The sequence below is a fragment of the Rattus norvegicus genome, chromosome 15 (genome assembly GCF_021556685.1).
Source record: "Rattus norvegicus strain SHRSP/BbbUtx chromosome 15, alternate assembly SHRSP_T2T, whole genome shotgun sequence".
Lineage (NCBI taxonomy): Eukaryota > Metazoa > Chordata > Mammalia > Rodentia > Muridae > Rattus > Rattus norvegicus.
In genome coordinates, this window is record NC_141548.1 from 85,995,455 (window position 1) to 86,009,427 (window position 13,973).

Below are 13,973 nucleotides of genomic sequence, written 5' to 3' on the forward strand. Positions count from 1 at the left end.
AATACATAAACTAGTAAGCAAAAGCAATGCTGCTTTACCGGAAGAGTCAGAAAGATTTTTAAGGGCTGAAGGTACTCAAGAAAAAGATTATCTGATCTCCCTTTAACTTGCCCATCGATTGGTGCAAGCGGCAGATAGGCACAGGAGAAAGGCATCTGTGATTCTGTAACACATTAAGACAGAAGCTATGCACACAGGGCAGAGGCTTTAGCTTGTGGGGTGCTCTCTGAGCCCTCTGGCTAACTGACCCGTGTACCTGTGCAGGGATAATTTTGACGGTACTTTTGAAGTGTTCGGCTGCTCAGCGGGTCTCCATGGAGTGGTGCTAGAGAGTCAAGTACTGCAGGGTACGTGGCTATCACCAGCCCTGAGCTTGACAGATGGTTGTTGTGTCTGTTTCTTCAGTGGCTTCTCCTTTTCCACTTTGGTTTGCTATCATTAATCAGTTGGGTGGTCTGATGGATGCTGGTTCGGGGACAGTTTCATTGAATCCGTTCTGACAGAGATAAAGGACAAGTGTTTGTCTTTAACACCCTTGTTTCAGAGCCTGCCAGGTTGAGTCTAGCTTTTGTCCTCTAACCGGCCGACTTTGGATTCCATCTTCCTATTAAATGTATTTATTTGTTGATTGATTAAGAAAAAAAAAATTTCGGTCCTCATTCCTAGAACCACACCCCGACTTAGTCATGTTGATTTTCCTTAATGATTTTTTTCTTTTATAGCAGCCTTCTCTTTTGTGCAAACCCATGCCCCTTCCTTTTCTGTTTATTTCTGAGATCGTTAATTTAATTACAGCATTTCTCCCATCCCTTTCCTCCCAAACCCTTGACTATGCCCCTCCCCCCACCTCCTTCAAATTCCTGGCCCCCCTTTTTTTTGCATTAATTGATGTTACATGCTTATTTTTATTAGTATATACATTTCCGACTGTAACCTGTTGAGTCCATACAACGCTACTTGTATGTGTGTTTTCGGGGATGACTGTGTCACACTGGACAACCAGTTAGCATCTTCTTCTTCCCTGGGGAGGACCACCTCTCCTGCTCCCAGCTTCCCTCAGCTGCCTATAGTTCTTTGCACAGGGTTGAGGCCTCATGGCTTCCCTCACCCAGCTTCTCACGGTCTTTGGTGTCATCTTCAGTTCAGCTCATACTTGGGCATTCATGTTGGTGTGATTTTAAATGCATGTGGCTTCTGATGTTATGAGGAGACTGACTCTCACAGCAAACTCCCTGAGGCTCTGGCTCTCATGGCCTCTCTGCCTCTTCTTCCACAATGTTCCTTGAGCTCTAGTTGTAGGGCTGCCCTATAGGTATATAGTCTTTAAACCCACACCTAAGTGTGGTCAGTCTTTACCCCTCACTGAGGAAACTGCTCTTTGCAACAAACAGCTATCACTATGGAAAACACAGAGTCGTGAAGCCCACATTTAGTTTTTAAGCTACAGAAAACCCTGCAAACACTGTTTTGCTGCAGGAACAATTCCCACAGACTCAACATCTTAAAACATCAGATTATTTCACAGCTTGCCTGGCTGAGTAACCTTGCCACGGCTTAGAGGTTTCCCTGATGAGACTGGAAGGCTTCCTTCACTTCAGGTGATGCTGGGCTCCGCTTTAATCGGAGTCTGGGCCTCAGTAGCTGTTGACAGAGTTCTTTTCGTTCTGTCCCTGCACAGTGACTTGATTCCTCAAGGCCACAGAGATCTTCCCTTCCAGGGACATCCTTTAGTACCCCATGCAAAGGGCTTACTTGATTCAGCCTGACCTGTCTTCCCTAAGCTATTTTCCTACTGATGAACCCAGGGTGCACTGATTAGAGACTTAATTATGTGATCCTCTCCTACTTTTGACATGTAGTATAACACAGTCATAAAATAACATTACGTCATATTCACAGGTCATTCCTTACAGGAATGAGGAAAAGACTTAGAGTTATAGACTGTGTGTACGGTTGAGTGCACTGCTTTGTGAAGATGGTGTTGGTTCCTCTTGTGCTTATGAGAAGAAAAAGATTTGGAGGATGTGATCATCTTCTTAGCATGGTGTGTGTGTGTGTGTGTGTGTGTGTGTGTGTGTGATCTTTGTGTGTCTGTCTGTGTGTGTGTGTGCACTCATGTGTAGTCAAGAGACATCAGTGAGGTTGCCAGCAGTAGGGTATCTTACAGAATATTATGAAGATGTGGAAAGCTGCGATAGCATTCGCCATTACAAGATGGTGCTGGCTTCCGCTGTACCAGCCCGACTTCCTTTCAGGAAACTAGCTGTGTGCGCATGTGCAAGAGTGTGTTCGCGCCAAGTCATTGCCCACCCCGGGGCGTGCCAATGAGATCATGGGTAAGCGACCAATCAGGCGTGGACACGCCACATTAGGGTGTATATAAGCAGTGCCATTCTGGGGCTCAGGGTCTCCTCTTCAAGATGCAATAAACGCTTTGCTGCAGAAGGATCCTGGTGTCCGTGAGTCGTTCTTGCTGGCGAGACGTTGGGCGCGCGACATGAAGAGGCCACCTACAAGAGGTGGTTGATTTCCCCGTTCTTAGGATTTTTTCATAGAATAATCTGATCACTATTTAAACACCACCACTCAGTCAATGCACAGTTGAATGTGCAGTGACTTGATTCTTCAAGGCCACACAGATCTCTCCTTCTGGGGACATTCTTTAGGAGCCCTGGCAAAGGGCTGACTTGATTTGGTCTGGTAGAGAAGGACCCACACCTCTGGTCTTTATCTCTCTAAGGCTCACAATCTTTTCCTTCGTCAGTGGCAGAGTTGTCAAGTCTCCAAGTATCTTCCCCTCTCGTCCTATTTATTTGACACAACTTTTTATATTAAGCAATAGGTTTCAATGTCTGTTTTATTTTTGTGAAAAAAAAAATCTGGTGACCGAAAACCATTCTTGAAACAGTGACAGAAATGAAGAGTGAGTTCTGAGGACATTATGTCACTTATGTCACTTGTTAGCTTTTATGATGAATTACAAAAAATTGTTAAGTGGTTTAAACTGATCATGTGAAAGATGGTTTTTCTGGGGGTTGGGGATTTAGCTCAGTGGTAGAGCACTTGCCTAGCAAGCGCAAGGCCCTGGGTTCGGTCCCCAGCTCAGAAAAAAAAAAAAGTTAAAAAAAAAAGATGGTTTTTCTGTGAGCTTACCCACATTTAATTCATTTGGTTTATCAAGACCCACGGTGAACATGTAGTGTTAATGAAGTAGTTGAAATATATTTTATCTTTGAAAATGTGCTTGTTCAGGGAATTATTTGGAATTGGATTGTGTGAACATTGATCTGTAACACTGACATTAGGGCGGCTAGGACAGTAGGATCAAGAGTTCAGGACCAGTGTAGGTGACACTGACTCTTGAGCCCACTCTAGGCTCCGTGATGAAACTGGCTTAAAAATGGATTGGGTTTATTCAATCAGGTTATACTAGGAATATACCTGCATATACATATAAGCATATAACAACAAGTAATAAAGAAGAGGTCATGGATTTGAAATTGGGCCAGGAAGGTCATGTGGGAGGATTTGAAAGGAGCCAAGGAAAGGGAAATGATATAACCATATAATAATCTCAAACATAAAATAAATAGTTCAAAATGAGTCGGATTTGGTTGTGGCTGTCAGTAAAATTCAAATGATAAGAGCTTAACCAAGACTGAAGCTTGTTTTGTCTTCTGGATGTAGGCATTCAATGCCTCTAATGGCAGGTGGTTCATTCTCCTTGAGGTTTGCGAGGTGTTTGTGTGGATGCCTTAACTATCTAGGGTCTTTCTTCTCTGGGGCAATCCTTCAGATCCCCACGCCAGCCACTTCAAGGGAGGAGAGACAGAGTGTGGTCTTGCCCTTAAGGGTCTTTCCTTTGCTTTACCGAATGTTCTGCTTATAGCCCACTGGCCTGAATGTCACAAAGCTTTACCTCTCTGTAACAAAAGCAGAAGTTTATGCTTTTGTTCTGTGAACCCATCTGCTCAGGGAGGACAACAAATATTTGGGGACAAAGCCATCTTTGCCCTTCCAAGTCTAAGGTGACCTACTCATGTCACCCATAGAGTGTCAGTGTGTACCTACAATGGGATGTCTGTAACACAGCCCCTCCCAGGAAGAAGGGACAGAAAGACTGTAGGAGCCAGAGGCTGGGGTGGCTTGTACTGCGGCGGTGTCTTCTAGACATGACAGGGCAGCTGCACCTGACCTTCTAGCAGTTGTGCAAACGACCTGCACCAGATCAAGCTGGTCAACATTCTAGAACGAAGAGGGAAAAGGTTCAGAACCCTCTGCGGTTTATGAGATGCTGTGGTGTCTAGGAAAGAGAGAGAGTGAGTTTCTTCACAGGTGTGGTCCCTGGTAGGTGGGACACACTCCAGTAGATGGCCCCGTACTGAGGAGTATGTAGGCAGTGTGGGGGTAATTAAAAAGAGGGCACAAAATTGGGTCAGTAAGAAGGTGGGGTGGACCTGGGAGGAGTTACAGGGAGGAGTGAAAGGTGAATATGATTGAAATACGTTGTATGATATTCTCAAATAATTAATAAAATGTTTTAAAAGATACAACGTAACACATGCTGAAACATTTACCTAAGGATTTTTTTGAGCCATTCTGTTTCCTAATTTACAGAATCTTCACAAAAGGAGCCCATTAATGTTAATCAATGATTTAGAGATGCAAGCAAAGACCGCTGTCAGTGATCTATCTGACTTAACAAATATCTAGTTGGTCAAATCCCACAGTGGACTTTGCATGCCTGCCTGAAAGATAGCATGCAAGGTAGGGTAGGCCCGATGGATCAACGTGAGGACAGCTGCAAGTCACCTGCTTACTCGACCTTTAAACTGTTCCTAATTAAGAGCTTGTTTTGAAGTTCGCAGCATAGGGTTATCAGGACCAAAATTTTCATCATCTGTGGGACAAGCTTCAGAACCCCTTCTCAGTCTACACTTTCTGACTTGGCTCCCTGTCTGCAAAGCCAAGAGGTCCCTTTTCCCGCCACTGTGTATCTGTTCTGCCATTCTGAGAACTGCCGCGTTCTTTCTGGATTTCTTAAACCACTGGGAGGGCTCTGAATGTCCACTTCCTTAATCCACCCATTCTAGAAAGTCTCTAATTATACACTATGCCTTAGCAACACCAAGTGATTCAGAGGACAAAGGAGAGGCTCTAAGTTTTAACTACATAATATAAACAATAACCAAATAGGTGTGTGTTAATATTGACGTAATCACCATCCAAAGGCTGCGGGAAGAAAGAGCCGGCTGCAACTAGGAGCTGTGCCTGCAAATTAGATTTGTAGAAGGTAAATGCATAAAGTAAAACGATCCTCTGAAGGGTCTTACATGCACCGAGCACATAGTTAAATTAAACCAGAACCTGTGTAACTCTTGGAGATCTAGTCTACAGTCCATACAAGGTAGGACTGCTTCCCACACCACACTACAACTATTTGTGGTGGCTGGAAACTATGTTATAGAGGAGATCCTCACACTTTTCTTCCTAAAATAAAATCTAAAGTAAAACTGAGGACGTCTTTCTTTTCCAGCAAGTGGAGAGGAGCTCCATTCAGTCTGATCCAGCTGCTGTCAGCTATGACTGAAATCCTAAATCCCCATCTTTATCACTTTTAAAGTAGGGTCAATTTCGGTGCTCACATAGATACAAAGGGGCACAATTCATTTAAATACTCGGTGTGTGTTCTGGTATGCCATGTGCACAATATGCCACCTTAACACAGAAGGAAAGTTTGAATGTAGCTACGACTTCATTGCTGGGTTCAAAGTGGAGAAGGTGCGAACTCACAGGTCAGATTAAAAATACAATGTAACCCTTATTACCACCCAGTGTGAAATAAAAATGTAACAAGTCTCCTGTCCCATTTAGTTTAACAAGCCTTGTTACCCAGGTGCTTTTGTTTTCATTCTGTGTGATGAGAAATCGAGAAGAGAGGCTAGGTTCAATGTAGGAGTCAAAGGGAGGGGTGCAGGGAGATTGCGCAACGTTACTCCGCCTAAATGCCATTCTAATCTCCAAAACCTCACTTTGAGCCTGCTGTGATACATTTTCCTCTTGGTACAGCTGGCTGCACCATATCAGTTCCAACCTAGTGAAACCTGAAAACTTGGGCGTTAACCTTTCATTTGATCAAAAGATAGAAATCTAACCCGGTAGGACAAAGAGACATTGGGTAAACTTTGCCACTCACCCATCAGTGTGTAGCAGAATGATGCCAATCTGTCAAAAATGACAAAACGTGGGTCTCACCCCAATTCTAGCTGGATCAGAATCTGATTAATGTCAAGACCCCCAGAGATGCCCTTAGGTGAGGTAGGGTGATGGACTTCATTGCTTCATCCAATGTAATAAAAATGATGTTGTGGGAACAGATGAAGCTAAGTGAAGTATATTGTTGACGTTAGCGAAGCCATGTCAAGGAGACAATGCCTCAGACCCTGGGGGATGGCAAGACCTTCCCCTTGTTCTACAGATGATAATGTGTATCAACCACAGTTCCTTCCTTCCAGATCACTTCAGTATGAGACTGCTCCACCACAAACCCTCCACCAAAATTAGCTAGTCTGCCTCCTTCATACAGCAGATGCGTGGAGTTCCTGGGCTGCTGGTGCACCATCAGAACACACTGCCCACCCCCACTGTTTGCTCCGACGATGCCAGCCCTCAAGATGCCCGCCCTGATGATGCTCACCCCAAAGATGCCTGCCCCGACAATGCCTGCTCCACTATGCCTGCCCCCACACTGTTCACTCCCACATTGCCCAACTTCTGCTTTTCTGTTGTGTTTGTCATTTCTTCAATTTCCATTGGCCCAGTAGGTCAGTCCCAAAGGCATGCGGGTCCTGTCGTTGGATGTTTCCTAATTCTAGTTTATTGATTGTAACCTTTGGCCATGTTTTAGTGTGAGCAAAGACCGTCTCTTTTACCATCGTCAACCCAAATCTTACTTCTTTACCTGTGACCAAGTACTCATGGGCTTACATTACACCCTTTGGGCTCAGAGACAGGGAGGCTCTGTTCCAAGTCTTCCAGTTCCCTCACTGAAAACTAGAATTAACCAGTTCAATCATTTGTAAAACGGGGATAGATAATGTTAATACTATTTTCATGTTTAATCTTCCAGTGGATCTTCCAATGTACAACACATGTGCTTCTGGGTGGGCAGCTCATTTTCCAAAGTTCTCTGGGTGGCTGTCTTCAGGCAGCCTCTCAGTGAATCATAATATTCAGAATTCATGCAACTCAATGTTGTGCAGCTTTTTTTTTTTTTTTGGAGACTTATTTTCAGAATGAGGAAGCATTTCTCAGTTTCTATTCCTCAAGTTGGCTGTGCTTGGCTGTGTTCTAGTTCAAGAGACAAGGTTCTTGTAAAGAGAAGATGCTTCTCCCATGGGACTGTTGTTGAAGAAACCCTTGCACACACAGTAAGCCTGTGGTACACAGCAGACTTTGCCTTTGTGTCTAGGTAAGATATTTGTAGAGCCTGGGATTGCTGTATTCTCTAATTCTTAGCTGAGTCTGCTAATTGCAAAAACCCAAAGACAGGAATTAAAGAGCTGCACTCCTATGTCTTTTTTCCCCATTTCTGAAAACACTGGCTCACTGAAAAGGAAAATGTCAGAAGGAGCTGTTCTCCTGTTCTTAATGTATAGCCACAAGCAACATGGAGAACAGTTCCATGAAGAGAATTAGAGTAAACTTTGAATAACAGGCTTGTGTAAGCGAAGCCTTCCTCTCTCGAAGCTGACTTGTGGTTTTACTGTTTTTCCCAAGTCCAACAGTCACAGTGCCTCGTCTGAGACTCCATCTGTAAGTTCGCTTTTGGAAAATGAATTTAGTGTTTTGGGGAATCAAATTCAAGCTCGCATGTTTTGAAACGGTTTAAACTCTTTCCACCCAACAGAGTAACAGAATAGTTAGAATGAAAACAATGGTTTTCTTTTACCGGTGCCACATTGTTTTTCTTACTTTGCCTCCCTCTAGTGTCTCAAAGCGAACCGTGCATGGACATTTCACACAGGGGCCCATCCTGCTCGTGAATTTGCTCATCAGAAAGAAGTTGTATCCAGTTTCCTCCTATTACAAATAAAGCGGCTATGGCCATAGTTGACCACGAGTCCCTGTGGTTTTGTGGAGCATTTTCGGGCTCTATGCCCAGGAGTGGTATGGTTGAGTGTTGAGTTAGAACTAGTCCCAATTTTCTAAGAAATAGCCAAATTGATTTCCAAAGTGGTTGTGTAAGTTTGCACTCCCATCAGTAATGATGGAGTGTCCCCCTTGCTCCAGATCCTCCTCCTCGGCATAAACGGTCACTTGAGTTTTTGATCTTAGCCCTTCTGACCGGGGTTAGATGGAATTCAGAGTCATTTTGATTTGTGTTTCCCTAATGACTAAGGATGTAGAACATTTATTTCTTTAAATGCTTCTTAGCCATTAGAGATTCCTCTGTTGAGAATTTTGGCTATCTGGCTCTGTACCCCATGTGGGTCCCCAAAGCAATTATGGTGGGGCTGTCTCTGACTGTTGACTGCCTTTGGATCCCTCTCCCCTAACTGGGCTACCTTGCTGGTCTCAGTGGGAAAGGATTCACCTAGTTCTGACGTGCCAGAGTGGGCGGTACCCACGGGGGCGGGGCTTCCCTTCTCAGGGAAGAAAGGGAAAGGGGTGGGGGAGGAGAGTGTGAGGGAGAGACTGGGAGGAGAGGAGGGAACAGGGCTGTGATTGGGATGTAAAGTGGATAATAAATAAATCGAGGAAAAGAAAAAAGGAAGGAAGGAAGGAAGGAAGGAAGGAAGAAGGAAGAGGAAGAGTTGTAGAGATTCCCTCTTGTCCTTGTTAGAATTTGAAATCCCTCTGCCTTCCTAACTTACCAACACCACAGAATAGCTTTTCCTAGAAATACACGGATTTCTAAGGACCAAGAGCATGATTGATCATGTGTTTTTCCCTAAAGAATGTCTGGTTCTGGCCCCTCCCCTCGCCTTTGTTTGAACCTAATAATACTAGAGATCATAAAAGTATTCAGATATCAAACTCAACTTGTACTTTATAGGTGAATAATTTACTATATCGAAGTATTGACTTTATCACGCAGCAGTTTTAAAGAGAGGGGGAAATCTATTAATATTTAGATATCATGTGTTTTGCACTCCATTTTTGTCTCAGTCAACATCCTTGCCCTACTTCTGCTAATGCCTGTCATCTGTTTGTTTGTTTGTTTGTTTGTTTGTTTAATTTTCAGTTTTGTTTCTTGGTTGGTTGGTTGGTTTTTGTCCTTAGTCTTGAAGAAAAGGAAAATGATGTTCAAAGCCAATTCCACTGCAGGAGCTGTTACTGGGCAAGCATTGCTCCCTGGTTAATTCCCTAAATGAGACTCACTGTGCTTTATGGTCTCTCTGGCCCGGTGCATCGGCACTGTGATTCAGAACCACTTAAAGTCCCCTTTGTTGGAAGGGAGGTAATACATCACCAAACACATTCCCAAGGTTTCATGTCTCACCTTTCAAGTTGGATGGCTCTACCCTGCGACAGATGTATTAATCAGAGAATCTTAGGTGTGATCGTCAGTAAGTGATGCCTCTGCCTTTTCTCAAACAAGAAGATGCACGATGACTTGAATCCCTTGTGTTGTCGGCAGCACCACGAGACACTGAATATGCCATCTCTGCCTGCTGCCCATTGGAAAGTAACCTAGGTGACAGCCCCCCAAAAAAAACAAAAACAAAAACAAAAACAAAAAAAACCAAAAACAACAACAACAACAAAAAAAAAACCAACCAAACAAAAAAAAGACAAAACCAAAACCAAAACCAAAAAAACCCCAAACCCTCTGATTTTAGTCAGCCAGTTCTCTATTTTTTATTTCTAGGAATTAAAGATTACTTTTAAAAGAAATGATACATGTCATTTTATTAATTCTTTGATAATTTCATACGTACATGCAATATATTTGACCATGTTCACCTTCCCTATCTACCTGTGGAGCCTTAATGTCTTTTTGAAACTTAAGTGAGAACTGATGGGCTGCAAATGACATCCCTGGTGTTAAGAAGGGGAGAGCTAAGGTAGGGAGGAAGCAAGCCCGGGTGAGATGCTTTCCTTGGCATTGTTTTAGAGATATTTGGCAGTAGTCTTCAAAGGAGACGTGTCTATCTTTCTTGGCATGGCTCTTGTTTACTTGTCTTAGAGCCCCACCTTTTACTGGGGGTAGCGTTTTCTTCAGTATGCTGGGCAACTGAGCTGAAACTTCCCACAGCGCCAAACTCTCCGGCCAAGTCAGAAGCAAGTTAAGTCTGGTTGTTCTTCCATCAAGGAGAAAAATAATAGCCAAAGGATTGCCTGGCAATACAGTGCTGGTTGATATGCCGAGGCAAGCCTTAACAATTTGAGTGCTCCAAAGTTGTGATAATTCACTACAAAACTATAAGCCCCAGGGCGATTTGTTGCTCTTCATAATTTGATGATAATGCCATTTTGCTGGGGGGACAACACCTACTTGTCATCAAATATAGACAGGTCAAGCTGGTGTCCAACTAGAAGCTTCACCCCTAGTAACTAGCATTCTTAGTACTAGAAGGTACTCTGCCGGAGGAGAAAGGTCATCAATGTCACCCATCTACAAACCCTGCGACCTGCAACAGTGACTGGCTGTATGCCGGTGTACTGGTGGCACAAACGTAGGAGTAACCAACCACTTTTAGATGGAATGTAAGACCTGCTCCATGAGATGGGATTCATACCCGGTATTGCTAAAGTGGCCAAGAATTCGATACTAGACAGGTCATGGGCCTAGGGGGAAATCTATTACTGTTATTCTGCTAAAGAAACGTAACAATGTACAGACTCCTGCTGACAGACTGCTGTATCCGTAGATCAATGCATCGTCCAAGCTGCAGCACAAAAGCTTCTTCTTGCAAGAGACGGAAACTGACACAAAGGTCCACAGCTGGACAAGGTGCAGAGACCTCAGAGAATTTGAAGCACTCAGCCCTGCAGGCGTAATGTTCTGTGTGCACTGTGTAACGAATATCCGTGTATTAATAATGCCGATTTCTCTACCCCTGTATCTGGTTACAATCCAGACGAGAAATCATCGTAACGCTTAGTTTACGTTTCTCCCGTTTCAAGTTTGTGTAAACACTGCTCCCATTTATTCGTTGACTTGCGGACAAAAGCCTATCAGCCAATGGCTGGGCAGAAGGGAATAGGACCCGCCTTCCACCAGCCAGGGGGAGGGGACAGAGAAAGAGGGGATTTGCCATGAGTAAGAAGTCCAGAGAAAAACATCATGGAAAAACACCTGAAGCCCAGAAAGCCAGACCAATAATAAAATGCAAATATCTCAGGGATTTTTGCTGAGGTAACCAAGATTAGAGGATTAGAATAGATTATTAACCACCCAGTGACTGAGTCATAATGTTTATCAAATAAATCTCACAGTCTCTGTTTCATTCATCTGGGAACTAGCCAGGGAAAAAGAAAACTGCCATTTAAAAAAACATATTTACGCCGTCCTAAGGGGGTATCTGTAGGCTTAGATTCTTTTAAAAATCCACTTTTAATAAGGGTTTTTAAATGCTCCCTTCTGGCCTACCATAGGTAGTGGAAAAGAAAGGTTAATAAAACAAAAGAAGATGAGGACCTGTGTAGAAATATTTTTTTGGAGCAAAATTAATCAGTGTTGTCAGGATATCAGCAGTTAAGTTCACATGAGTCTTCAGTGGGGTTCAATCCACTCGCAAACACTATTCAGGATTTGGCAATGGTGGGTCGATCCAGAAGAAACCTTGAAGCTCTGACAATTGGCCTGAGTCTGAGAAGTGGCAAGAAGCCACCAGAAGGTTGTTCAGCGTGTTTTTCTCTGCGAAGTTATGACAAGCGATGGCCAGCAACGAAGGGTAAGGCGAGCCAATGCCACACAACATCGTCCGCTGTCTGTTGGGTTATACTCGTATCTTTTGCAAACCGCATGCTCTCTCAAGCAAAACATCACAGGCCAGGCCATTTTTTTCAGGCTGCTTCCAGAAAAACACCGTGTGCCTGTTCTCAGCAAAACATCCTCCCACGTCACGTGCCTGCTTTGGCAAAAAAAGTCCTCTCCTAAGACAGTTTCCAGAAAAAAATTGCGTGATACATCTGAGTCTTCAAACAAAACAAAAACGTCCAATTCAGGTGTCTTTATCCAGTCCTTCTCCTTGAGAGGCAGGGGTCCATCTAGAAGAAATGGCAAAAAGGGTGTAAAAGCCAGAAGTGGTGGATGACTACAAGGAAACTGTCTTCAATCATAACTGACTGATGTCACACATATGAACTCACAGAGTCTGTGGTAGCACACATAGGACCTTGCACAAATTCATGTCTGATGGAGCCCCAGCACTGAGGAGGGGAGTCCTCACTAACACAAAGTTCCATTCTTAATCGAGAAGTTATCTGTGCTTGATTCCTGATGGCAAAGGAAAAACCGCTTTTCCAATGGAGTGTGGTGGTCTATATCAACCACACTCCAGGGCGGGTCCCATATCCAGAGTAGTTAGCCAACACAGAACAAACTCCATATTTTTTCAGGGTTTTAAATTTCATTTTAGCATTATTTTTATCTAATTGGTTGTTTTATTTGTTTTTCTTTTTGAGAAAGAAGAAGAACACAAAACTGTGTGGGAAAAGAGGTGGGAAGAACCAGGGAGCACATTGAGAAGAAAAATGTGATGAACATAAATTGTATGAAAAGGTTTAAATAATTAAAAACATAGATAAACTGTCAATGGACATTTTTACTTTACTGAAAGTGTTGTATTTTCATTAGTCGTTAATAGCAACTTTACTTTCTAACAGAAACCATAAATACTAAAGGTATGCTTCAAGGCCTTGTGTTTTTATTTGTAGACCCACATTTTAAGATAGAAATTTTTGTGTAGGGCCCAAATACAGTGGCCAGATGCACGGGCTTCCGGGAAGATTTATACAAAGGTCTCTTTGACCGAGATCTCTCTGGGATTGGAGACTTCATAAGGCCAAGGATCTTTGATCTATGCCCTTGTACGTATGCCTTCAAATTGCCTGACATATTATTAAAACGAAACTATAGGAGCGTTTGCTTGTTTTTGTTTTTTCTTTCTGTGCATGGATTTTCTTTTTCAGCTAGTGTTTTCACACAAAAAGAGGCAGTGGCTTTTTGAAGGACAGTTAGGCTCTGCAGGCTAAGGTGTGCAGGAGAGACAAGACATTCTTCAGAACTCCAGCATGCTTGACTTCCTGCTCCCATTGCCTTGCTCACAATTTTCAGTGAAATCATTTATGAAATGATTTCCTTAATTAATGATAAAAATGAGACCAGAAGTATATCTAGTATTAAATATTTTAGTATTGCCATAAAAGAATTCTCAGTATTCAGAGCTGAAAAGGGAAGGGGGAGGGTCATTATATTCTTTTGTTTTGTTGTTGTTACTGTTATTAATGCGTGTGTTGAGGGAGATGCTCACGTGTTACCACACACACATGGGGCCAGGAGACACTTAAGTGAAGTAAAAAGCCTGGGGGTGGGGCATGGAGTTTGTTCTGTGTTGGCTAACTACTCAGACGTGGTGGCTGACCCTGGAGTACGGTTGATACAGACTGTCACACTCTACTGGGGAAAAAGCGATTTCCCCTTTACCATCAGGAATCCATTGCAGATAACTTCTTGGCTAGGGGCGGGACTTTGTGTTCACCTCTCTCCTCAGTGCTGGGGCTCCATCAGAAAGGAACTTGTGCAAGGTCCTATGGGTGGTACCACAGACTCTGTGAGTCCATATGTGTGACATCGGTCCAGTTATGCCTTGAAGACAGTTTCCTTGTATCACCCACCACTTCTGGTTCTTACGCTCCTTTTTGTCTTCTCTTCTAGATGGATCCCTGAGCCTTGAGGGGAGGGGTGTGATGAAGACGTCAATTGAACTCAGGTCATCCGGCTTGGGTGGCAGAGGCCTTTA